The sequence below is a fragment of the Pongo abelii genome, chromosome 2 (assembly GCF_028885655.2).
Source record: "Pongo abelii isolate AG06213 chromosome 2, NHGRI_mPonAbe1-v2.0_pri, whole genome shotgun sequence".
NCBI classification, from domain to species: Eukaryota; Metazoa; Chordata; class Mammalia; order Primates; family Hominidae; genus Pongo; species Pongo abelii.
The window spans coordinates 196747010-196773728 of NC_085928.1; the positions used below are offsets into that span (position 1 = coordinate 196747010).

The following is a 26719-nucleotide window of genomic DNA, read 5'->3' on the forward strand; positions in this document are numbered from 1 at the left end:
TAGGGTGGATCAGAATGGGAAGAGAATGGAGTCAGGGTTCTGTTCCGGGTATTTCCTGACAATCATGTTTTAGCAGAAAAATAACGACTCAGGGCTGATATATAAAGCCTATACCTCTCAGTTTGCTCAACAACATGAAGTATTTCCACTTCAGGCCTTTGTTAGGTAACATAAACATGAGTTTCCTGTGACCCAGAAACTAACTTTCTTATTTTTTAAATATCTATACCAGCCGGGCGTGGTGGCTCACGTCTGTAATCCTAGCACTTTGGGAGGCCAAGGCAGGCGGATCACTTGAGGTCAGGAGTTCGAGACCAGCCTGGCCAACATGGCGAAACCCTGTCTCTACTAAAAAATAATTAAAAAAAAAAAAATTAGCTGGGTGTGGTGGCGGGAGCCTGTAATCCCAGCTACTGGGGAGGCTGAGACAGAAGAATCGCTTGAACCCGGGAAGTGGAGGTTGCAGTGAGCCGAGATCATGCCGCTGCACTCCAGCCTGGGCAACACAGTAAGACTCCACCTCAAATAAATAAATAAAAAAACAAACCCCAACTACCAAGCCGAAGTCATACCCCAGGTGTCTGGCCCTGGCTCTGGGGCCACACAGCTACATCGCTCTGTGCTTCTCCTCAGGGCAGGCATTTCCTCTCGTCGAGTCCAACCCACATTCCTCACATTGTCTAGGCCTAGTTCCTCAAACAGGAGGCCCCTGTTGGCTTTTTACTCCACTCTCCACTTCCTGCTTCTAAGCCTGGTTCCAAAGGACTTAACTCACAGGAAGACACATGCTTTTCGGCCTCACCCCAGTCTGTCCCACGCCCATGCTCCCCTTCTGCTCATGCTCTGTACCTTCACCTTGCGGGAAAGCCCAGACCTCCCAAGGCTCCTCTGAGAAGATTTGAGAGGATCCAGTAGCTATATGAAAAACTCACTCTTCCAGAAGCCCAGTGTCTCTCTCTCTATATTAAGTTAGATGATCAAAAGGCAAAATGCCACTTCAACATCTTGCAAAAATGCTGTGTTAAATTATTTAAGGTTGGCCGGGTATAGTGGCTCACGCCTGTAATCTCAGCACTTTGGGAGGCTGAGGCGGGTGGATCACCTGAGCTTGGGAGTTTGAGACCAGCCTGACTAACATGGAGAAACCTCGTCTCTGCTAAAAATATAAAATTATCCAGGTGTGGTGGCACATGCCTGTAATCCCAGCTACTCGGAGGCTGAGGCAGGAGAATCGCTTGAACCCGGGAGGCAGAGGTTGCGGTGAGCCAAGATCGCGCCATTGCACTCCAGCCTGGGCAACAACAGCGATACTCCATCTCAAAAAAAAACAACAAAAAGTTATTTAAGTAATACTTTCATCTTTTATTTCATAAGAATCTCCATTTGAACACCATTCTGTCTCTTGCAAAACTTTGAGGTATTGCCCAGTGTATCACATTTGAGGCAGTATAGTGAGGTGGTTAAAAACCAGAGTTCTGTAGTTACAGCCTGAGTCTAAAAACTGCCAATTTGCTTAACTTCCCAGTTTAAATTCTCAAAGTCCCAGTTTCCCCATGCAAAATATTACTTTAACAATATACTTACCTCATGGGGTGTTATGAGAATTAAAACAGATAAATTCTTGGACAGGCACGGTGGCTCACACCTGTAATCCCAGCATTTTGGGAGGCTGAGGCAGGCGGATCATCTGAGGTCAGGAGTTCGAAACCAGCCTGGCCAACATGGCAAAATCCCGTCTTTACCAAAAAATACAAAAATTAGCTGGGTGTGTGGTGGTGGACGCCTGTAATCCCAGCTACGCGGGAGGCTGAGTCAGGAGAATTGCTTCAAGCTGGGAGGCGGAGGCTGCAGTGAGCCGAGATCGTGCCACTGCACTCCAGCCTGGGTGACAGAGCAGGACTCCATCTCAAATAAATAAATAAGATAAATTCCTGTAACTAGCAGAATGCTTAGCACATAGTGAGCACACAATAAAGGGTAGCTATGATTACGTTACTAGGAGATGCATAATACATTACTTTTATAGTTTAGCTCTGGGAAATAAAATGATTTGTCAGACAATGAGATGTGTTTAACACAGCATACTGCCCTTTATGGCTTTGCACCCACATTCAGGATTCAAATGTTGTAATCAGTTCTGACCAAGCGGCTGGTAATATTTACTGCCTCATTTCCACCTCCTCAGGTTCTCAATCTTGACCGCTCATTAGAATAAGGAGGCTCCAAATCATTTGAATCCAAATCTCTAGGAGTAATACTGGGTGTCAGTTTTTTTTCAAACATTCTCTATTGATTCTAACACATCCAAGGGTGACAGCAGTTGATTTAGGCCCTCTTTGTTCTCTTTTTAATCTTTTTTTTTTTTTTTTAGACAGGGTCTCACTCTGTCACCCAGGCTGGAGTGCAGTGGTGTGATCTCGGCTCACTGCAACTTCTCCCTCCCAGGTTCAAGGGGTCCTCCCACTTCAGCTTCCTGAGTAGCTGGGACTACAAGTGTGCATCACCATGCCCGGCTAATTTTTTTTTTTTTTTTTTTTTTTTTTGGAGATGGAGTCTTGTTCTGTTGCCCATGCTGGAGTGTAGTGGTGCAATCTCGGCTCACTGCAACCTCCGCCTCCCAGGTTCAAGTAATTCTCCTGCCTCAGCCTCCCGAGTAGCTGGGACTACAGGCACACGCCACCATGCCTGGCTAAATTTTGTATTTTTAGTAGAGACGGGGTTTCACCATGTTGCCCAGGCTAGTCTCGAACTCCTGAGCACAGGTGATCCCTTTTTCTCAGCCTCCTAAAGTGCTGGGAATACAGGAGTGAGCCACCGCACCCGGCCTTCTTTTTAATCGTAGTTATCCAGTTTTACATTGTTCCACTTGATTAACACTTTCAAATCTTTTTGAAAATAGGAGGGTTATGAAACTTGTGAGAGATGGATGGAAGAATGGATGATGGTAAGTATTACACGTACTAGGGTTGTCCCAGTAAACAGAGAGTACAGGATGGGTGTGAATAGTATTTCAAAGACATAAATCACAGCTGGGTGCAGTGGCTCACACCTGTCACTTCTGACCTGAGGTCAGGAGTTCGAGACCAGCCTGACCAATATAGTGAAACTCCACCTCTACTAAAATTACAAAAATTAGCTGGGCGTGGTGGCACGCGCCTGTAGTCCCAGCTACTTGGGAGGCTGAGGCAGGAGAATTGCTTGAACCTGGGAGGTGGAGGTTGCAGTGAGCTGAGATCACACCACTGCACTCCAGCCTGGGCGACAGAGCGAGACTCTGTCTCAAAGAAAGAAAAAGAAAAAGAAAAAAGTCATAAATAACTTACTGAGTATGAAGAATGAAAGACAGGAATAAATCAAAGAGGACAATACGTTTTTCAGTCCAGTTGCCTACAGGAATGATGACATTGACACAAACAAGGAAACTGTACTTTCTAGTAGCTCATAAAGTAACAGACTGACTTAAAATGCACATAATTTAAAACATTTCAATAGCTACATAAACATACAAAATCAATATACAAATGAAGTGTAAAACACTACTACATCCTGGCTCAAATGATCGAAGTCTAATGATTAGAGCCATTTCATTAACTCTGATATCCGTGGCACTTGCCATACAAACAAGGTAGTATCCTTAGATATTCATGAACTAAGCTGGTGGAAAACATGTGGGAAATTGCAATTACAAGACTCCTCATCATATCAAAAAGAACAGAAAGTAAAGAAATTAGTCTCTGAAAATAATCTTAACTTCTGTCTCTACTACTGAATTAGAAATACGATTCTAGCAAAAGTCTTTGGTCTCTAATTGCCTTTCTCTTTATGGCAATTAGAGACAGTACCACACTGAGTGTGTAGAAATAACACGATTCAATGCATCCATTAAAAAATGGATAAAATAGTAGGTCTTAGAAAAAAATACATAGGTAGCAGCTTTTTAGGTAAGCGATATTTACCAGCTGGGTCATTTTGCTCTGTGCCAACTCAACTAAGCAGGAATTATGCTTTTAAGGAGCCCCTTTCCCACACAGTTCTGGGTTAGAGTTAACCAAAGGAGAAATTTGTGTGAGATTTGGAAGATGAAACGAAGCAGCAGCCACTATTCTCTGAAAGTCGTAGGGGTAACATGCAGTGAGAGGGCTCGACGTGGTGGCTCATGCCTGTAATTCCAGCACTTTGGGAGGCTGAGATGGATGGATCACCTGAGGTCAGGAGTTCGAGACTAGCCTAGCCAACATGGCGAAACCCTGTCTCTGCTAAAAAGCACAAAAATTAGCCAGGCGTGGTGACAGGCGCCTGTAATCCCAGCTACTCGGGAGGCTGAGGCAGGAGAATCGCTTGAACCCAGGAGGCGGAGGTTGCAGTGAGCCAAGATTGCGCCACTGCACTCCAGCCTGGATGACAGAGCGAGACTCCACCTCAAAAAAAAAAAAAAAACAAAAAAGAAAAAGAAAAGCTGCAGTGAGAGATGGATGCAGGGATGCCGACGGGTTCCAGCCTGTTCTCCCTTGCCCCTGCTAGGCACTCAACATTTCTTCCACTGCTGGCCATGCTAACCTATAGCCATAGTACACCTAACAGTGCAAGAGCCTTCCAAAGATTTCTCCACTATCTCCCCTGTGCAGTCCCTTGGCAGCTAAATGTGCCTGTCCAGTTTTCCCTAAAAGCTCTGACTTGTCCAGGAGCACCAATGCTTTTGGAAGGCTAATGAGTAACCTTCTTCAGATCCTCCAACTCCCTTTCCCTGGACATTATTTTCCTAGCTCCTCCCACAATGGCATTAGATTTAGATAAGTCCCCTATGCCATAGGATTCACAGTGGTTCTGCTTTCTTGATGAAACCTTGACTGATGCACCAGCCTTTTTTTCACCCTATCAATTTGTTACCAAAACACCAAGGGTTAGGTCTAGGTTCTGCTGCTTGCCACACAGAAAGCCAATCACTGACACGAGTGTTGCCAGTTAAGAAGGCTTTAATTGGGTGCTGCAGCCAAAGAGATGGGAGATCAGTCTCAAATCCATCTCTCTGACTGGCTAAAATTAGGGGATTATATAGCAGGGAAGAAATGTAACTACATACAGGAAAACAGGAATTAGGGAGGGGTTAAGGAAGAGGAGCTGTTCAACAGGAAGCAGGTAGCCACTTAGGCAACCATGGTAGGTGAGGAGTCTGATGTCTTATTGTCTAGATGCAGTGATCTGGTAAGTTTCAGTTTATTGACACTATCTAGGAGGCCTGATGGTTGGATGCCTGAGAAAGAAACTGAAAAGACAAATGTAACTTCCTCAAGTTTCAAGACTGGGAGGGTCAATTTCTATGTTTATTCAAAAGAAGCCATAAATATCAGTTCTATGGGACAATTGGACCAGTTTCAGAGGTATATTAGGAGAACACATTCTATTGCTTTCAAATGCACCGCCAGGCCCAGAATGCGACTGCATCTGAGCATCTTCTAAGAAAATGATTAAAGGCTGACCAGGTGCGGTGGCTCATGCCTGTAATCCCAGCACTTTAGGAGGCCAAGGTGGGTGCATCACCTGAGGTCAGGAGTTCAAGACCAGCCTGGCCAACATGGTGAAACCCCGTCTCTACTAAAAATACAAAAATTAGCTGGGCATGATGGCGGGTGCCTGTAATCCTAGCTACTCAGGAGGCTGAGGCGGGAGAATCACTTGAACCCGGGAGGCCCAGGAGGCAGAGGTTGCAGTGAGCTGAGATTGCGCCATTGTACTCCGGCCTGGGCAACTGAGCAAAACTCTATCTCAAAAAAAAAGAAAGAAAATGATTAAAGGCTGTTCCTGCCCTCAATGTCACACTTTATAGAGAAGCACAGACACATTAAAAAATATATAAATCAGCATAAAAATTCCAATAGTAGAGGTGCGTTTAAGCTGCAGTGAAAGCATAGAGAAGGAAGAATCAAGTCTGAAAAGCTTGAAGAAGCTAAGAGGGCAAAGACCTATCTCACACAGCATCATATTCCCAGGGCCCAGGCACAATGCCTAACAAAAAATTAGTGCTCAATAAATATTTCTTGAGTTGAATTGAGTTAAACTGAATTTGTTCACAACACAGCGTTTAGCCCTAGGAATGCAGCATTAACAACACAAGCCGGGTGCAGTGACTCACACCTGTAATCCCAGCACTTTGGGATGCCAAGGCAGGAGGATCACTTGAGGGCAGGAGTTCAAGACCAGCCTGGGCAACATAGCAAGATCCCATCTCTACAAAAAATAACAACAACAACAACAACAACAAAAAACCCAGATGTGGTGGCATGTGCCTATACTCCTAGCTACTCAGCAGGCTGAGAAGAGAAGACTGCTTGAGCTCCGGAGTACAAGGCTGCAATGAGCCATGATTATGCCACTGCACTCCAGCCTGGGTGACAGAGCAAGACCCTGTCTCTGAAAAGAAACAAAAATGAAAACGAAAAAACAGACAGTTCACGCCTTTGCTCAGCTTACAACCTAGTGTAGCTCTTCACAAATTTTAGCACCCATCAGAATCTTCTAGAAAACTTATGAAAACCAGCTGGGTGCGGTGGCTCACGCCTGTAATCCCAGCACTTTGGGAGGCTGAGGCAGGTGGATTACCTGAGGTCAGGAGTTCAAGACCAGCCTGGCCAACATGGCGAAATCCCATCTCTACTAAAAATACAAAAATTAGCTGGGCGTGGTGGTGCATGCCTATAATTCCAACTACTAGATAGGCTGAGGTAGGAGAATTGCTTGAACCTGGCAGCCGGAGGTTGCAGTAAGCCAAGATTGCGAATTGCACTCCAGCCTGGGCAACAAGAGCAAAACTCTGTCTCAAAAAAGAAAAAAAGAAAACTTATTAAAACCCCAATTGCTGGAGCCCATTTTCAGAGTTTCTCATTCAGCAGGTCTGTGGTGGGGCCCTAGAATTGGTATTTCTGACAGCTTCCCAGGAGATGTTGCTGCTATTGGTCTGGGTTGCATACTTTCAGGCTACTGGTCAAGTGCAATAGTTCTCAACCCTGGCTACACATTGGAATCACTTGCCTAACCTTAAAAAATACCTTGCTAGGAGCATCAGCCCAGACCTATTAAAGGTAATTTTAATGTGCAGGTCAGCATTGAAACCACTGATATGACAAATAGGAGTAGTTAATATTATTTGCTTGCTTGCTATGTAACAGACACCACTTGAAGATCTAATACATATTATGACATTTATGAACCCCATTTTACAGGTGAGAAAACTGAGGCTCAGAGAAGTGAGATAAACTGGCTAAGATCATATAAGGCCAGCACAGTGGGTCACACCTGTAATCCCAGTATTTTGGGAGGACAAGGTGGAAGGATCACTTGAGCTCAGGAGTTCAAGACCAGCCTGGGCAATATAGGGAGACCCTGTCTCTACAAAAAAAAAAAAAAAAAAAAAAATCAACTAGCCAGGTGCTGGTTGGGTGCAGTGGCTCACGCCTGTAATCCCAGTACTTTGGGAGGCCAAGGCAGGTAGATCGTCTGAACTCAGGAGTTCGAGACAAGCCTGGGCAACATCTCTACTAAAAAAATGTCGAGTTTTTTTTTTTTTTAAACCTATTTCTACTAAAAAATACAAAAAATTAGCCAGGCATGGTGGTGCGTGCCTGTGGTCCCAGCTACTTGGGAGGCTGAGGTGGGAGGATCAGTTGAGCCTGGGAGGCAGAGGTTGCAGTGAGCCAAGAGCGTGTCACTGCACTAAGATGTGGGCAACAGAGTGAGACCCTGTCTCAATAAAAAAAAAAAAAAAAAAAAATTAGCCAGGCATGATGTACAATATAGTACAGGTGTGTGCCTGTAGTCCCAGCTACTCGGGAGGCTGAAGTGAGAAGATTGCTTGAGCCCAGGAGGTTGAGGCAATAGTGAGCCTTGATTGCACTACTGCGCTCTAGCCTGAGTGACAGAGCAAGACCCTATTTAAAAAAAAAAAAAAAACGCCCAGGCACAGGCGCAGTGGCTCATGCTTGTAATCCCAGCACTTTGGGAGGCCGAGGCGGGCAGATCATGAGGTCAGGAGATCGAGACCATCCTGGCTAACACGGTAAATCCCCGTCTCTACTAAAATATAAAAAATCAGCTGGGCGGCTGAGGCAGGAGAATCGCTTGAGCCCGGGAGGCGGAGCTTGCAGTGAGCCAAGATCACGCCACTGCACTCCAGCCTGGGCGACAGAGCAAGACTCCGTCTCAAAAAAAAAAAAAAAAAAAAAAAAATCATAGGCCGGGCGCAGTGGCTTACGCCTGTAATCCCAGCACTTTGGGAGGCCGAGGCGGGCGGATCACGAGGTCAGGAGATCGAGACCATCCTGGCTAACACGGTGAAACCCCGTCTCTACTAAAAATACAAAAAATTAGCCGGGCCTGATGGCGGGTGCCTTGTAGTCCCAGCTACTCAAAAGGGTGAGAATTGCTTGAACCTGGGAGGCAGAGGTTGCAGTGAGCCGAGATCGTGCCACTGCACTCCCTCCTGGGCGACAGAGCGAGACTCCATCTCAAAAACAACAACAAAAACAACAACAACAACAAAAATTCATATAAGCACGTGTTAGTAGGGGAGATGGGATTGAACCGAGGTATCTCTGACAACAGAGTCCATGCTTATAACCATCGGATGTCAGCACCACATGGGCCTCACAGAAACACTGCCCCTGAACTGCCCCTGATTTGAATATTGAATGTTGAGTAGAAGTTCTCCAGGCAGGCAAAGGAGGAAAAGCATTTAAATACTGAGCTCCACACTTCTGGAGATGCTGAAGGAGAGGCAGCAGGAAGTTAGAGGTATACTAGGAAGGATTTCTGAGCTAGGTAGGAGGTTAGGAGGAGATGATCACTGTGGCCTACCTTCCTCCAAGAGCCTAGAATTGTAGAATGAGGCAATCTAGAACCTGACGGCTGCTTTATTTGTAGAAACCTAACACGGGACCAAGAGGAAAAGGAGAAAAATAGGAGCACTGACATTTGCTCAGAGTTGCCCTGAAAGAATAATGAGCGTATGCTCATTTACAGCATTTAGTTCTTTTTCGAACATCTACTGCTTGGTCCTGAAATCTTATCCGTCCGAAAACAACTTTATGCTAGTTATCATGCTCTATAAATATGCACAGATAAGCGCCAGGAAAATGTAGGGCGGAGGCTATCCATATTTATTCATTTAAGTGTTAAAATCCATGATTAATTTTTCTCCAAGTTTCCTGATATGTGTATTCTTTCTTTTCATATGCTAGTTTATATTATATACTTTAGTGTTTAATGTGAAAAATTTAGAAAATACAGAATAATGCAAAGAAGGAAATAAAAACTATTGTAATCTCACTGGCCAAAGGAAACTACTGTTGAAATTTTGGGCTGGGTGTGGTGGCTCATGGCTATAATCCTAGCACTTTGGGAGGCTGAGGTGAGAGGATCGCTTGAGCTCAAGAGTTCAACACCAGCCTGGGCAACACAGTGAGACCTCACCACTAATTTAAATAAATAAATAAATAAATAAGGCCAGGCGTGGTGGCTCACGCCTGTAATCCCAGCACTTTGGGAGGCTGAGGCATGTGGATCAACTGAGGTCAGGAGTTCAAGACCAGCCTGGCCGACATGGTGAAACCCCGTTTCTACTAAAAATACAAAAATTAGCTGGGTGTGGTGGGTGAGCGCCTATAATCCCAGCTACTCAGGAGGCAGAGGCATGAGAATTGTTTGAACCCGGAAGGCAGAGGTTGCAGTGAGCGGAGTTCATGCCATTGCACTCCAGCCTGGGCACCAAGAGTGAAACTCCATCTCAAAAAAAAAGAAAAAAATTTTTAAATTTAAAAACTAAATTAAAAAGAAATTTTGGTTATGACTTTCCAGAAATGTTTTCTCCAAGTGTATGCATGTATTCCAAAAACAGAATCAGGCTGTAAATACAATATGTAATCTCTATTTTTCACTTGATATATATTGCGATCTTTTTTAAGTCTTTAGATTTGACTCCTATAAATTATTTTATAATTATAAATATGTGAATACCTTTTAATAATGACGCACTGCCGGAAAACTGCAGTGGGTAAGAAAAGTCAGTCAGTATGGTATTTGTCATTGCTATTATTGTGCTGTCCTGTGGCTGCTGTCATGAAGTGTGTATCCATAAAATAGGTGGAGACTCACCTGTGAGTCATTAGTAGCTGACTCAAGAGGAACCAACAGTGTTTACTCTCTGAAAAGGTGTTTCTACATTTGAGAGGTGATTCAACTTACATTTTTAATCTTGTTCGAGTGAGTAAGGATTCTTTGTGAACTTGGAGCGCTGGTAGAGTGATTTTCCTCGTTGCTAGTAAAATAGGAAATGGAGGGACTCCACGCAGAACCCCCTTCCCAAGTTTAGCTTTTGTCCTTTGCAGGGAACTGCTGCCTCCCAGAGGATAAACGCGCAGGTGAAGGTCTTAATGGGAAGCCCGTGACCACTGGGAGAATGTGTTTCTCTTCTTGATGAATGCATTTCCCTCCTTTCTTTTTCTTGTTCTTACAGGGTTTCTGTGTAATTTCAGTTTATCTAAGAGTTTTCTTTTTTTTTTAGACGGAGTCTCCCTCTGTCCCCCAGGCTGGAGTGCAGTGGCGCTATCTTGGCTCACTGCAAGCTCTGCCTCCCGGGTTCAAGCGATTCTCCTGCCTCAGCCTCCTGAGTAGCTGCAATTACCGGCATGTGCCACCACACCTGGCTAATTTTGTATTTTTAGTAGAGATGGGGTTTCTCCATGTTGGTCAGGCTGGTCTTGAACGCCCAACCTCAGGTGATCTGCCCGCCTTGGCCTCCCAAGATGTTGGGATTATAGGCATGAGCCACTGCGCCTGGCCCAATTTTTCTTTTTTGTGTAGTATGCTATTATTATTTTAGGGATTCAATTCGTCTGTCTTCGTCTTTTTTTTTTTTTTTTAATCGAGATGGGGTTTTTGCTGTATTGCTCAGGCTGGTCTCGAACTCCTGAGCTCAAGAAATCCTCCTGCCTCAGCCTCCCAAAGTGCTGGGATTACAGGCATGAGCCACTGTGCCCGGCGTATTTTAGTCATTTTAAATGTGCTCATTTCGTGTTCTCTTTTAGATAGTCTTTCCATAATCCGAAATTCACGACCATGAACACGGCTGTTTGTTGTTGGTGACTCGCAGGCATGGTAAGTCGTTTCCATGTATGTCTGCAGTATAAGTTCATCAGTAGCAGGGCTTGCTTTTTCCTGAGAGAATTCATTGTGAGAAAGAGTCTTGGCACGTCTGTTCTCTGTTGACTTCTGCCGAGAGTCTTGGAACATCACTGGGCTTGTACACGTTTCGATAAGTTCCCATATTAGAGTTTGGGGTAACACAGAGGTAAAAAAATTCAAACTCTAAACCCCTAGGAGAAACTAAACTCTGAGATGTTAACAGTGAGGGAACATGGGTGAAAGGAATATGGAGAAACTCTGTGTACTACCTGGCAATTTTTCTGCAAACTTACAGTTATTCCAAAATAAAAAGTATTTTTTAGGCCAGGCACAGTGACTCATGCCTGTAATCCCAGCACTTTGGGAGGCCAAGGAGGGTGAATCACTTGAGATCAGGAGTTTGAGACCAGCCTGGCCACCATGGTGAAACCCCGTCTCTACTAAAAATACAAAAATTAGCCGGGTGTGATGGCACATACCTGTAATCCCAGCTACTCGGGAGGCTGAGGCAGGACAATTGCTTGAACCTGGGAGGCAAAGGTTGCAGTGAGCCGAGATTGTGCCACTGCACTTCAGCTTGGGCAACAAAGCGAAACTCTGTCTCATATATATATATATATATATATATATTTTTTTTTTTTTTTTTTTTAATGAAGCCCCTAGATTACTAAAGCCAATTCAACCCTTAGGTAGTCTGGAAGGAAAATAAATCTCCCCAAAATCAAAGTCAAGCTGGGAACTGCGTAGGGCAAACCTGCCTCCCATTCTATTCCTAAATAAGATAGCTACAAAGAGTTTAAAAAGCTACATACCTCCCTCACAATCTGCCCACCAGGAAATTCTCTGTGGACAAAGTACAGGCTGAACTCAAAGTCATCGCTCTGCTCACATGAGACAAATGCATATCGGATTGCTTCCTATGCCCTGCTGTATCACTAAGCCAGACTAAGACATAAGTGACGATTCCTGTAAATTGTGCATTCAGTGAAAGGCTACTCAGAAACTCAAAATAAACCATTTGTCTCTTATCTACCTATGACCTGAAAACCTCCTCCCTGCTTCGAGTTGTCCCACCTTTCCGGACTGAACCAATGTACATCTTACAATGTACATCTGACATGTCTCATGCCTCCCTAAAATGTATAAAGCCAAACTGTGCCCCAGCCACCTTGGGGCACCTGTTATCAGGACGTCCTGAGGCTGTGTCACGGGTACATCCTTAACCTTGGCAAAATAAACTTTCTAAATTGATTGAGACCTGTCTCAGATACCTTTTGGCTTATAGTAGTCAGAGTCAGCTTATATCCTTACTGGTCTTCACTTTCCTCCTCATTTGATATATCTGCAGATAGTCCTTTTCGCTTGCAAGCTCAGCTATGAATTTAGAATAATTTGTGTTCACCATGTTCAGTGGCTCACATCTGTAATCCCAGCGACTCAGGAGGCTGAGACAGGAGGATTGCTTGAGAGGAGGAATTCAAGACCAGCCTAGGCAATATAGCAAGATCCCCATTTCTTAAAAAATTAGCCAGTCGTGATGGCACACGCCTGTGTTCCCAGCTACTCAGGAGACTAAGGTGAAACTATAGCTTGAGCCCAAGAGTTTGAGGCTGTGGTGAGCTACGATTGCACCACTGCACTCCAACCTGGGCAACAGGCCGAGACCCTGTCTCTGAAAAAGAAAAATTGTGTCATAATTTATCTAGTATTTGTGAACGTTATCAGGTCATATGAATTCACTACACATAGCCTTAATTCCACATTTTCTCTTTAACCCGCACTAATCAAGCTTTCATCCCCACTGAATTTGTTCTAGTCAACATTACCAATAGCCTCCATTTTGCAAATCCAGTGGTCATTTCTTAGTAGTCATATTAAGCTTTCATCAGCATTTAAACCTTCAAGAAATCCCCCTTGAAACTCCATATTCTCTTGGTTTGTCGCACTCTCTTCTTTTTCCTACCTCTCCTCAGTCTTCTCCTACTCCTTTGCTGACCTTTAAATGTTGAATATGGCTGGGCACGGTGGCTCATGCCTGTAATCCCTGCACTTTGGGAGGCCGAGATGGGTGGATCACCTGAGGTCAGGAGTTTGAGACCAGCCTGGCCAACATGGTGAAACCCCATCTCTACTAAAAACACAAAAATTAGCTGGGCCTGGTCATGGGCACCTGTAATCTCAGCTACTCAGGAGGCTGAAGCAAGAGAATTGCTTGAACTCGGGAGGTGGAGGTTGCAGTGAGCCAAGACCTTGCCATTGCACTCCAGCCTGGGCAACAAGAGTGAAACTCCATCTCAAAAAAATTAAATAAAAATAAATGTTGAATATTTCTGAACTTAGTCCTCTATCTAGTCTCATAACTCTATGCTCATTCTCTAGGTGATGCCATCCAGTCCAGTGATTTTCAGTGCCATATATATGTCAATGACTCCCATATTGAGATCTTCCAACCTGATTTCTAATGCCCGACCCCTGTTGCAGGCTTATATATACAACTTTATATAACTCCCACTCAACATCCCCGTTTGAATGTCAGGCTTAATATGACCCAAACAAAATTCTCAGTTTGGTGTCAACAATAGTAGCAAACAGAACAGAAAAGTAAATCACTATGGCATAGCAAAAACCTCTTTATGGGATACTAGGTAGGATTTTGAGTGCACACATGGCCCTTCCCAAGTCTAACAGTATGACACGGAAGAAAACATTTCTCTACATGATCACCAAATGTCAGGTGTACCTTCACGAGGGCCCTCGATCCAGAGGTCTTTTTATTCACTATTCCCGGAGGATAAACCTCTAGCCAGAGTGGAGGAGGGAAAGCTGCCTAATTACCTGTGGCAGGGGAAGAAATTCCTGAAGTTCCACTGCGTTTTCAACAGATTTTCAACCAGCGTCCATGTTTTACTCTCACGTCCCCGTGTCCAAAGGCACATGGTGCCGCCAGTTCCTTGTCTTTGGGTCTTTCCGCAGCTTAGATGAGTTTGCTTATCAGCTTACCTCACTTCCCTTTTAGGACTAAGCTTTCTCCCATCTGCTAATTTCGTCATCGTTTTCCCATTTGCTTTCCAATTTAAGCAGCTTTGTGGGCTGTTGTCTCTTTTCCAATTTTCTTTAGTGTTTAAGTACTTTTTTTTTTTTTTTTTTTTGAGACAGGGTTTTTCTCTGTCATCCAGGCTGGAGAGCAGTGGCATGATCTTGACTGACAGCAGCCTCCACCTCTCCCGGCTCAGGTGATCTTCCCACTTGCAACACCACACCCAACTCATTTTTTGTATTTTTTTGTAGAGGCAGGGTTTCGTCATGTTGCCTAGGCTAGTTCCAAACTCCTGGGCTCAAGGCATCCGCCTGCCTCAGCCTCCCAAAGTGCCAGGATTACAGATGTAAGCCACCGCGCCCAGCCTTTAAGTCTTTTTTAATAACACTTTTTACTGTACTTTAGTGAGCTTTCAGGAGAGAGTAGAAGCTAAAGAGCAATCTTCCGATTTTAACCAAAAATCAAGACTGTAATCCATAGAGACGAAATCCCGTTTGAAGAGGAGGGCAAGGAGAAGCCCAGGTAGGGCCATGGGAGCCCCTGAGAGCCTCAAAATCCACCTAGATCCACACACTATTCAGAGTTCCCTGGGAAGCCCTGAAACCTCAATTCACACTAATTAGCCGACAGGATTGCCCTGGGGAACTCACATCTCAGTTCGCTCCAGCAGAGCACTTAAGCAACTATCTTGAATAAATCCTTTAATCTTCATACAATCCAACCCCTTCCAGGCCCTATAAGAACCAAGGGCACTGCAAGGAAAACAGCCAAAGTTGGAAAATAGGTGCCCCGCAGGCATATTTAGTAATTATGCCTCAGCGTGTACCCTGTTGAACATCCATTCCTAATGATTCCTCACTGTCTACAAACACAACTGAGAGATCAGATAGAGATTGCATACCTCTATTTTATCAGACTGACTTAGATCTGATTAATCTAAATTCCCATATACTTATAGAAATGCATGCCCTGACTCTGCCTTTGAAACTTGGAACATCACTAGGTTCACTTTCTTTTTTTTTGAAACAGGGTTTCACTCTGTTGCCCAAGCTGGAGTGCAATGCTGTGATCTCAGTTCACTGCAACCTCCAGCTCCCGGATTCAAGCAATTTTTGTACCTCAGCCTCCAGAGTAGCTAGGATTACAAGCGCTTGCCACCACACCTGGCTAACTTTTTTGTATTTTTAGTAGAGCCAGGGTTTCGCTATGTTGGCCAGGCTGGTCTTGAACTCCTGGCCTCCAGTGATCCACCAGCCTCAGACTCCCAAAGTGCTGGGATTATAGGCGTGAGCCACCACTCCTGGCCTACTTAGTTCACTTTATTTTTTTTTATTTTTTTGAGACGGGGTTCCACTCTTGTTGCCCAGGCTGGAGTGCAATGGAGCGATCCTGGCTCACCACAACCTCCGCCTCCTGGGTTTAAGCGATTCTTCTGCCTCAGCCTCCTGAGTAGCTGGGATTACAGGCATGCACCACCATGCCCGGCTAATTTTTTGTATTTTTGGTAGAGACAGTGTTTCTCCATGTTGGTCAGGCTGGTCTTGAACTCCTTACCTCAGGTGATCCGCCCACCTCGGCCTCCCAAAGTGCTGGGATTACAGGTGTGAGCCACCGTGCCCGGCCATACTTAGTTCACTTTCAATAGATTTTCCTTTCCATATCTACTTCAGTGAGTCTAACAGATTCAACAGTTAATTCAAAATTCAAGAAGGCAGGAAAATGATGAAGTTCCTGTTGAAGAACTCCAAAGGATCTTTTGCCTTTTACTCATTCTGGAATGAGGGAGTTCAGCCAGGGAGCATCTCCTTTGCTTTCTGCAGGGAGTTTGCCAACTGAGTTTATCACAGCACCACCTTGTCCCAAAACCAAGTTTTGAGCTGTGTTCGTATTAGAAGCACTCTGGGCCAGGCAGCTTGAGACCAGGAGTTTGAGACCAGCCTGGACAACGTGGCAAAACCCTGTCTCTAGACAAAATACCAAAATTAGCTGGGTGTGGAAGTGCGCACCTGTAGTCCCAGCTACTTGGGGTTGAGGGCAGGGGTGCTGAGGCAGGAGGATGGCTTGAGCCCAGGAGGTTGAGGCTACAGTGAGCCACGATCATGCCACTGCACTCCAGCCTCGGCCACAGAGTGAGACCCTGTCTTCAAAAAAAAAAAAAAAAAAAAAGACCGGGCATGGTGGCGTGTGCCTGTAATCCCAACTACTTGGGAGGCTGATGTGGGAGGATCACTTAAGTCCGGAGGGCAGAGGGAACGTCTCAGTAAAAGTTTCGGTATTTCTTATTATATATAATGAGAGACAGAGCCTTGTGTTAGAAAACAAACAAGCAAAAAAAAAAAAAAAAAAAAAAAAAAAACTTTTTTTTCTCTAATGTCTCACTACAACAATCAACACAAAAGACTTCTGTCACCAGACATGTGGAGATGTCCCCCCACACACCAAGCAGAGGACACCAGCTGAGTGTCTTCCAGTTTAATTCAATTCTGACGTTATCTTCCTGGATAGCCTCAGAAACCACAGCTCGAGGGCTCAGTCCTGCAAGTCTGCCCCGCCCCTTCTCACCATTCACAAGTCTATGCCTTGGGAACTTCTGACCAACAGGCTTCAGGTTGGGGTTCCCACAAACTCCTCTTTGGGTCTGATTAATTTGCTAAAGTGGCTCACACAACTCAAGGAAACATTTACGTTTACTGGCTTATTATAAAGGGTATTTTTAAAAGTATGAATAAACAGATGAAGAGAGAGAGAGAGAGGTACATAGATACATAGTGAGAGGTCTGGAAGGGTCCCGAGCCCAGGAACTTCTGTGCCCGAGGAGTTGGTTGAATGAGTTCTTTTTTTTTTTTTTTGAGATGGAGTTTTGCTCTTGTTGTCCAGGATGGAGTGCAATGGCACAATCTCGGCTCACTGCAACCTCCGCCTCCCAGGTTCAAGCGATTCTCCTGCCTCAGTCTCCTGAGTAGCTGGGATTACAGGCGCCTGCCACCATGCCCAGCTAATTTTGTATTTTTAGTAGAGAGGGGGTTTCTCCATGTTGGTCAGGCTGGTCTCGAACCCCCACCTCAGGGGATCCACCCGCCTGGGCCTCCGAAAGTGCTGGGATTACAGGCATGAGCCACCGCGCCTGGCTGTTGAATGAGTTCTTATTCACCTTCCTGTCGGCCTCCATGTGTTCAGGTCTCCAAAACTTCCTGAACCCTGTCCTCTTGGGCCTTTTATGAAGACTTCTTGGATAGGCATGACTGAAGCATGGACAACCATGTTGAAATGTGACTGGACAAAAAGGGAATGATCTAAACCCAGCTAGTCCTGTCTGTTCAGATTCTTCTTGGCTCTTCAGTGCAGCATTCTTACCTCCAGGTAATGAGGCAGAACTTCCTCTGGAGTGGAGAGTTTTATGAGTCACAATTAGATTAGAATCCTGCATCAGGCAGGTGAAAGAAGGGCAAGAGAAGGTCAAAGAGAGAGATTCTGTTTACTGTGACGTGGGCTATGGGAGTTATGAGTCACGAACCATGGATGAAAACACATATATTGGCCAGGTGCTGTGGCTCACGACTATAATCCTATAGCACTTTGGGAGGCTGAAGTGGGAGGATCACTTGAGCTCAGGAGTTCTAGACCAGCCTGGGTAACATAGTGAGCCCTCATCTCTAAAAAATAAATAAATAAATAAATAAATAAATAAATAAAACACACACACACACACACACACACACACACACACATATAAAATAATATCACAAGTTCCTGGGAAAGCAAAATGGAGGGGTGTGTGTCTAACCTAATGGTCTGCAACCTGGCCTACAGAGGAAGCTGGAAGAGTTGAAGGAGAGTATTCTGGCCGATAAATTCCTGTCTAGTAGAACTGACTAGAACAGCAGAACTGCATTGCACTGGGCATGCTCAGCCAGACATGCAGAAATTGTTGAATTTTTGTTGCAACTTGGAGTGCCAGTGAGTGATAAAGGCAATGCAGGTTGGTCTCCTCTTCATACTGCAGCTTCCGCTGGGCGGGATGAGATTGTAAAAGCCCTTCTGGTAAAATGTGCTCAAATAAATGCTGTCAGTCAAAATGGCTGTACTCCCCTACATTATACAGTTTCCAAAAACAGACATGAGATTGCTGTCATGTTACTAGAAGGCAGGGCTGATCCACATGCTGAGGACCATTGTGAGGCTATGGCAATGCACCGGGCAGCAGCCAAAGGTCACTTGAAGATGATTCCTATACTTCTGTACTACAGAACATCCACGAACATCCAAGACACTGAGGGTAACACTCCTCTACACTTAGCCTGTGATGAGGAGAGAGTGGAAGAAGGAGCAAGTGTCCCAAGGAGCAAGGATTTACATTGAGAATAAAGAAGAAAAGACACGCCTGCAAATGGCCAGAGGTGGCCTGGGTTTAATACTGAAGAGAATGGTGAAAGGTTAAACAGCTTGGATTTACTCTTACCTTTTTTTTTTTTTTTTTTTTTGAGACTGAGTCTCGCTCTGTCACCCAGGCTGGAGTACAATGGCGCAATCTTGGCTCACTGCAACCTCTGCCTCCTGGGTTCAAGCAATTCTCCTGCCTCAGCCCTCCGAGTAGCTGGGATTACAGGCATGTGCCACCATGCCCGGCTACTTTTTGTATTTTCAGTAGAGGCGGGCTTTCACCATCTTGGCCAGGCTGGTCTCGAACTCCTGACCTCAAGTGATCCGGCCACCTCGGCCTCCGAAAGTGCTGGGATTACAGGAATGAGCCACCATGCCCGGCCCTATTCTTACTTTGTATGTTGTGTTGTTGTTCCCAGTGTCCTGGAAACTAATGTATTTGTGCACAAGACATCATCTATGAATGATAAATTTTTCTCACCTTCAAAGTCGTATAAACATGTTGACCATTGTTCCTGCTGAGTTACTTGTTCTAAGCTTACAGCTTTGCTTTCCAGGCATCAAATAACTGTTGAGATTGTTCTACTGCTGTCATATATTCTTGTATATTGAATTCTGGTTAATTTTGAATAACTAATTCTGTAGCTGTTGTGAGTTTTCAGCACCCTCCCATGTACCTTATATCCCTTTCTGAAACAGAACCGCTCCAATAGAAATAAGCCAGTTGTTCTGCCAGATGTTTCTATGTGGATTCTGTAATGTGCTTTCATATAGTTAAAACATCCTAACTTGTTTTTCAAGCTTCCTCAGGCCTATGCCAACATTTCTGGGTTTTTTTTGTTGTTGTTGGTTGTTTGTTTTGGTTTGGTTTTGTTTTCTTTTGTTTTGTTTTGTTTTTGAGATGGATTTTCACTTTTGTTGCCCAGGCTAGAGTGCGATGGCACGATCTCAGCCCATTGCAACCTCTGCCTCCCGGGTTCAAGCAATTCTCCTGTCTCAGCCTCCTGAGTAGCTGGGATTACAGATGCATGCCACCACGCCTGGCTAATTTTTGTATTTTTAGTAGAGACGGGGTTTCATCACATTGGTCAGGCTGGTCTCAAACTCCTGACCTCAGGTGATCCACCCCCCTTGGCCTCCCAAAGTGCTGGGATTACAGGCGTGAGCCACTGTGCCCGGCCTAAAAATTGTTGTTGTTGTTGTTGTTTGGTTGTTTTTTTTTTTTTTTTGAGACGGAGTCTCGCTCTGTCACCCAGGCAGGAGTGCAGTGACGCAATCTCAGCTCACTGCAACCTCTGCCTCCCGGCTTCAAGCAATTATCTTGCTCAACTTCCTGAGTAGCTGGAATTATAGGCGCATGCCACCACGTCTGGCTAATTTTTGTATTTTTAGTAGAGACGATTTTTCACCACGTTGGTCAGGCTGGTCTTGAACTCCTGACCTGGTGATCTGCCAGCCTCGGCCTCCCAAAGTGCTGGAATTACAGATGTGAGCCACCACGCCCAGCCACATTTCTGTTTTGTTCAGCCATGAGATTTAATTTATTTTTGTGATAGGAGGAACATTTCTTTTTTTTTTTTTTGAGACGGTGTTTCACTCTTGTCATCCAGGCTGGAATGCAATGGCATGATCTCAGCTCACTGCAACCTCTGCCTCCCGGGTTCAAGTGATTCTCCTGCCTCAGCCTCCTGGGTAGCTGGGACTACAGGCGTGTGCCACCACGCCTGGCTAATTTTTTTTTGTATTTTTAGTAGAGACGGGGTTTCACCATGTTGGCCATGCTGGTCTTGAACTCCTGACTTCAGGTGATCCACCTGCCTTGGTCTCCCAAAGTGCTGGGATTACAGGCGTGAGCCACTGTGCCCAGACGGACATTTACATATTTTAGTGGACCAAATTTTAAGTTGGAGGGTGTGCTCTAAAATAATAAACAACAATAGCCCATGTACCCATGTATTTTTTTTGATGAGCTGTTTACTCTAAAATAAAATATATGGCTTTTTTAAAAAGAAGTTTTAAAATACCTATATTGAGTCATCTTGTGTTGAAAAGAATGTTAAGCTTGTTAAAATGATATGTAACAAAAATGTATTTTGATTTGTATTTCGGAAACTAAAAAATAAGATGTTGAAAGAAAAAAAATCACGAGCCTGATAAGTTATAATGAAGTTTTTCTTCACCAATCCGTTTCCTTTAATCCTGATGTCACCAGACTGTACATATTCCTCACCCCTTCTTTTTATTTATTTTATTCTGTTTTATTGTATTTTATTTTTTGAGACAGGGTCTCACTCTGTCACCCAGGCTGGAGTGCAGTGGAGGATAACAAAGTAATGGTGAATACTTTGAAAATTTGAAGTACTTGATATAATAGCTTTCTTACAAAGCATATTAAATGATATTGTAATTTATAGTTTCTTTCATTTAGATCAAGGCTAAGCCCAAAATTTTAAAGGAAAATAAAAATGAAAGGGCACTACCCCTTGACTCTTTTCTCTCTTTAGGGAAGACTCAAAGACCTTCTAGGAGATAGTATCAGAAAGTACCAGCGACTTATGCATCACTTCAAGTGTTTCAGTGGGGACAGACAGGAAAGTGGCATAGTGGTGGTTCTAGGAGACATTTTTTCCCCCAAATCCTAGTGGTTAATCAAAAAAAATCTTCACCAGCAACAACTGAAAATACTTATGTGGCTAGTCATAGACTTCAGCAGTCCCACTATTTAGAATTTTACACCGAAAACAAGATCTAGCTGGGTGAGGTGGCTCACGCCTGTAATCCCAACACTTTGGGAGGCCGAGGCAGGCAGATCACCTGAGGTCGGGAGTTTGAGACCAGCCTGGCTAACATGGCGAAACTCTGTCTCTACTAAAAATACAAAAAATTAGCCGGGCATGGTGGTGGGTGCCTGTAATCTCAGCTACTTGGGAGGCTGAGGCAGAAGAATTGCTTGAACCCGGGAGGTGGAGGCTGCAGTGAGCCGAGATCGTGCCATTGCACTCCAGCCTAGGAGACACAGCTAGGCTCTGTCTCAAAAAAAAAAAAAAAAAAAAATCTACATTTGCCTCTGCCATGATTCGGCTAATGGCTACAGATTCCAGTAGGCTACAATCTGTCAGTACCAGCATATCCCAAACAGTCAGAAGATTTCAGATGGAGTATTTATTTTGGTAGTTATGTGATTATTTTAATCAGCATTGGAAAAAATATAACAAATTTAACCTGTGATTTCACTGAAGCTAAGTAAATGCAAATTGTAACCTATAGTTACAAAAATTTGTTAAGAAAAACTAGGCATCCCAGCACTTTGGGAGGCTGAACTGGGAGGATTGCTTGAGGCCAGGAGTTTGAGACCAGCCTGGGTAACAGAGCAAGACCTCATCTCTTAAAAAAAAAAAAAAAAAAAGAAAAAGAAAAATTAGGTAAATATGTCAAAGAGTACTCAGGTATAGCAAAAATTATGAAGCCTGAATAACTGAAGAATGACTGGATTTATACCAAAAAAATAAGGTCTGTAAACTGCTGCTTTGCTTCTGAGTTGACTGCGCCTCAGCCTTAGATGCAGGGACTACATTTAAAGGGCACCCTTACCAACCCATGATGTAGGCTCAGCTTTGAATTTGGGCAAACACCATACAAAGTCTACAAATAATATCAGCAGAAGTAACAACACAAAACAACGAATGTGGGAGTAAATAGGAGGAACTATTCTGTCACTCTGAGCTTGGTTCCTTAATGTAGTAGGAGGCAGAGGTTGCAGTGAGTGGAGATGATGCCACTGCACTCCAGCCTGGGCGACAGAGCAAGACCCTGTCTCAAAAAAAAAAAAAAAAAAAAAAAAAAAAAAAAAAGACTGGGCACAGTGGCTCACACCTGTAATCCCAGCACTTTGGGAGTCTGAGGTAGGTGGATTGCTTGAGGTCAGGAGTTTGAGACCAGCCTGGCCAACATGGTGAAACCCCATCTCTACTAAAAGTACAAAAATTAGCCAGGCATGGTGGCTTGTGCCTGTACTCCCAGCTACTTGTGGGGCTGAGGCAGGAGGATCACTTGAGCCCAGAATGCAGAGGTTGCAGTGAGCCAAGACGGTGCCAGTGAACTCCAGCCTGGGTAGAGAGTGAGACCCTGTCTCAAAAAAAAAAAAAAAAAAAAAAAATCTTGAGATGGAGAGATTATCTTGGATTATTCAGGTGGGTCCAATGGAATCACAAAGTCCTTATAAGAGGGAGGCAGGACATTGGGAGGCCGAGGCAAGAGGATGATGAGGTCAGGAGATTGAGAGCAGTCTGGCTAACATGGAGAAACCCCGTCTCTACTAAAAATACAAAAAATTAGCCGGGAGTTGTGGCGGGTGCCTGTAGTCCTGGCTACTTGTGAGGCTGAGGCAGGAGAATGGCGTGAACCCGGGAGGCAGAGCTTGCAGTGAGCTGAGATCGCACCACTGCACTCCAGCCTGGGCAACAGAGCAAGATTCTGTCTCAAAAAAAAAAAAAAAAAAGAAGAGGGAGGCAGGAGGGTCAGAGTCAAAGAAGGTGTGACAATGATGAAAGCAGAGGTCAGAGTGATGTGGCTATGAGCCAAGGAATGTAAGCAGTCTCTAGATAATGAAAAAGGCCTGCCCTGGAGCCTCCAGAAGGCACACATCTCTGCCTACTGCTTGATTTTAACCCTGTGAGACCCATTTCAGATTTTTGTGTTTTTTGCTTTTTGTTTTTTGTTTCTTTAACTAAATATCCAGACTTCAAGGAGACCATTTCAGATTTTTAACCTCCAAAGCTGTAAGATGCTAAATTTGCGGCTGGGCGCATTGACTCATGCCTATAATCCCAGCACTTTGGGAGGCTAAAGCGGGTGGATCACCTGAGGTCAGGAGTTTGAGACCAGCCTGACCAACATGGTGAAACCCCGTCTCTACTAAAAATACAAAAATTAGTCGGCTGTGGTGGCGGGCACCTGTAATCCCAGCTACTTGGGAGGCTGAGGCAGAAGAATCACTTGAACCGGGGAGGCAGAGGTTGCAGTGAGCTGAGATCACGCCACTGCACTCCAGCCTGGGCAACAGAGTGAAACTCCATCTCAAAAAGAAAATACTAAATTTGTGTTGTTTTTAAGTCACTAACTTAGCAGTTTTAGTTACAGCAGCAGCAGAAAACTAATACAAGCACCAAGGCACTGGGTTTTATATTATGGGAGATACAAAGATTAATAAAACATAATCTACCCTCTCAAGGTGGATACAATTTAGTAGAAGAGATGAAACACATTACTAAATATGCTAGAACATATCATAAAAGCAGCAGAAAGAACGGCTATGGGAGTCCAAAGGAAAGAAACCACTCTGTTTCTAGGGTTATTCATACTGGAGGAGGAGGTTTTTGAGCTGATCTTAAAAGGATAATGTAGATTTTCTTTTTCTTTTTGGAGACATGGTCTTGCTCTGTCACCCAAGCTGAAGTGCAGTGGTGCGATTTCAGCTCACTCCAGCCTCCATCTCCTGGACTCAAGTTATCCACCCAGATCTCAGCTCACTGCAGCCTCTGCCTCTTGGGCTCAAGTTATACACCCACCTCAGCCTCCTGAGAGGTTTGGACTACAAGTGTGAGCCACTGCACACCGCACCCAGGTGAGATAAGTAAATTTTTTTTTTTTTTTTTTTTTAGATGGAGTCTCTGTCGCCCAGGCTGGAGCAAAGTGGCGCCATCTCGGCTCACTGCAACCTCCGCCTCCTGGGTTCAAGCGATTCTTCTGCTTCAGCCTCCTGAGTAGCTGGGACTACAGGCATGCACCACCATGCCCAGCTAATTTTTGTATTTTTAGTAGAGACAGGGTTTCACCATGTTGGCCAGGATGGTCTCGATCTCGTGACCTAGTGATCCTGCCTCAGCCTCCCAAAGTGCTGGGATTACAGGCATGAGCCACTGCGCCCTGCCAGGATAAGTAAATTTTAAGAGATGAATAAAAAAAGGTGGAGAAAGTGGCACACTTTTACAAATTAAATCACAATATAAGGCATTTTTAAATAAACCTATTATTAGTCATTTGATAAAGGAAATACTCCTATAATAAAAAACAATCATGCCCTATTTAAGGAAGACACAATTAGATTTGCTCGAACCTAAATAATGACAGCATTGTAATTATAGTTTTAAAAATTATAAATGTCACTGGGTCCGGTGGCTCATGCCTGTAATCCCAGCACTTTGGGAGGCTGAGGTGAGAGGATTACTTGAGGCCAAGAGTTCAAGACCAACCTGGGCGACAGAGCAAGGCCCTATCTCTACAAAAATAAAAATTAAAAAATCACTGGGCATGGTGGCACCTGCCTGTAGTCCCAGCTACTTGGGAAGCTACGGTGGAAGGATGGTTTGAGCCCAGGAATTTGAGGTTGCAGTGAGCTATGTTTGAGCCACTGTACTTCAGCCTGGCAACAGAGGGCGACCCCGTCTAAAAAAAAAAAAAAAAAAATTATAGCTGTAATATATGCTCATGATACTAAAAAAATATAAACTGAACAGTAGTGTGTCAAGCAAAAAGTAAGTTTTCTGGCCAGGTGCGGTGGCTCACGTCTGTAATCCCAACACTTTGGGAGGCCAATCGGGGGCGGATCACCTGAGGTCAGGAGTTCAACACCAGCCTGGCCAACATGGCGAAACCCTGTCTCTACTAAAAATACAAAAATCAGCCAGGCATGGTGGCACACGCTTGTAATTCCAGCTACTTGGGAGGCTGAGGCAGGAGAATAGCTGGAACCTGGGAGGCAGAGATTGCAGTGAGCCGAGAGCGTGCCAGTGCACTCCAACCTGAGTGACAGAGCAAGTCTGTCTCAAAAAAAAGTAAGGTTTTCCTGTCTGTTTCCCATTTGCACTCCCTATTAGAGGAAATCACTGTTTCCTTCTAGAAAATTTGATTGAAATAATTATGTATAATACATGTTTCTCTGCATAAACCTGCGCATGTACCCATCCATTTTTTTTTAAATATAGAGATGGGATCTTACTATGTTGCCCAGGCTGGTCTCAAACTCCTGAGCTGAAGCAATCCTCCCACCTCAGCCTCTCAAAGTGCTGGGATTACAGATGTGAGCCACCAGGCCCTGCTTATCCATCCATTTTTTAAATTATTACTATTTTTGAGACAGAGTCTAGCTCTGTCACCCAGGCTAGACTGTAGTGGCACAATCTCGGCTCACTGCATCCTCCACCTCCCGGGTTCAAGCGATTCTCCTACCTCAGCCTCCTGAGTAGCTGGGATGACAGGTGTGTGCCACCATGTCTGGCTCATTTTTGTATTTTTGTAATTTTGCTCATTTTTGTATTTTTAGTAGAGACGGGGTTTTGCCATGTTAGCCAGGCTGGTCTCGAATTCCTGAGCTCAGATGATCCACCTGCCTCAGCCTCCCAAAGTGCTGGGATTACAGGCGTGAGCCACTGCACCCGGCTTACCCCTCCATTTTTTCACACAAACAGGACCTTGCAAAACATAATGATCTTTGAGAATTTACAATATATAAACATCTTTGCATATTGGTACACAGAGATCTAGAGACTTCATTGTTGTTGTTGTTTTTCACTAACGTCATTTTGTTACAGGAAGGGGGTCCCAATCCAGACCCCAAGAGAGGGTTCTTGGATCTCGCACAAGAAAGAATTCAGGGTGAGTTCACACTGCAAAGTAGAAGCAAGTTCATTAAGAAAGTAAAGCAGTGAAAGTACAGCTATTCCATAGACAGAGTAGAACGTTCCCGAAAGTAAGAGGAAGAATGCGTCCACCGTAGGTACAATACTTGTATATATAGAATAAAAAAAGATCATGGGAAGATGTGCTGTACTCAAGGGTTTGTGATAAAGGATTAATTTTCTTAATTACTATATTTTGCAAGAATCAATATTATTATCTTTAAAGCAAAATTAGGAATGCCTTCGTTCTCAAGATATCGGGATATCAGGACACTCCCCAGTCTGGGTCTGTTTAGAAAACATTATCAATTTGTTCCCTTACTAAACATCTAGAGGCTAGGAATACCTTTCTGGTACAGCATCCCAGCAAGTTCCAGCCTCATTTTCCTAGCCTTCACTCAAGATGGAGTCTGTCAGGTTAGAACGCCTCTGGCAATTCTATTGTACCAGTATT

At 44.4% G+C, this 26719-nt stretch overlaps 1 pseudogene; it reads left to right on the forward strand.

Annotated features, from left to right (window-relative positions):
• The first annotated feature begins 17909 nt into the window (after positions 1-17909).
• On the forward strand, positions 17910-18647 carry LOC100435976 (26S proteasome non-ATPase regulatory subunit 10-like; annotated as a pseudogene).
• Positions 18648-26719: the final 8072 nt, after the last annotated feature.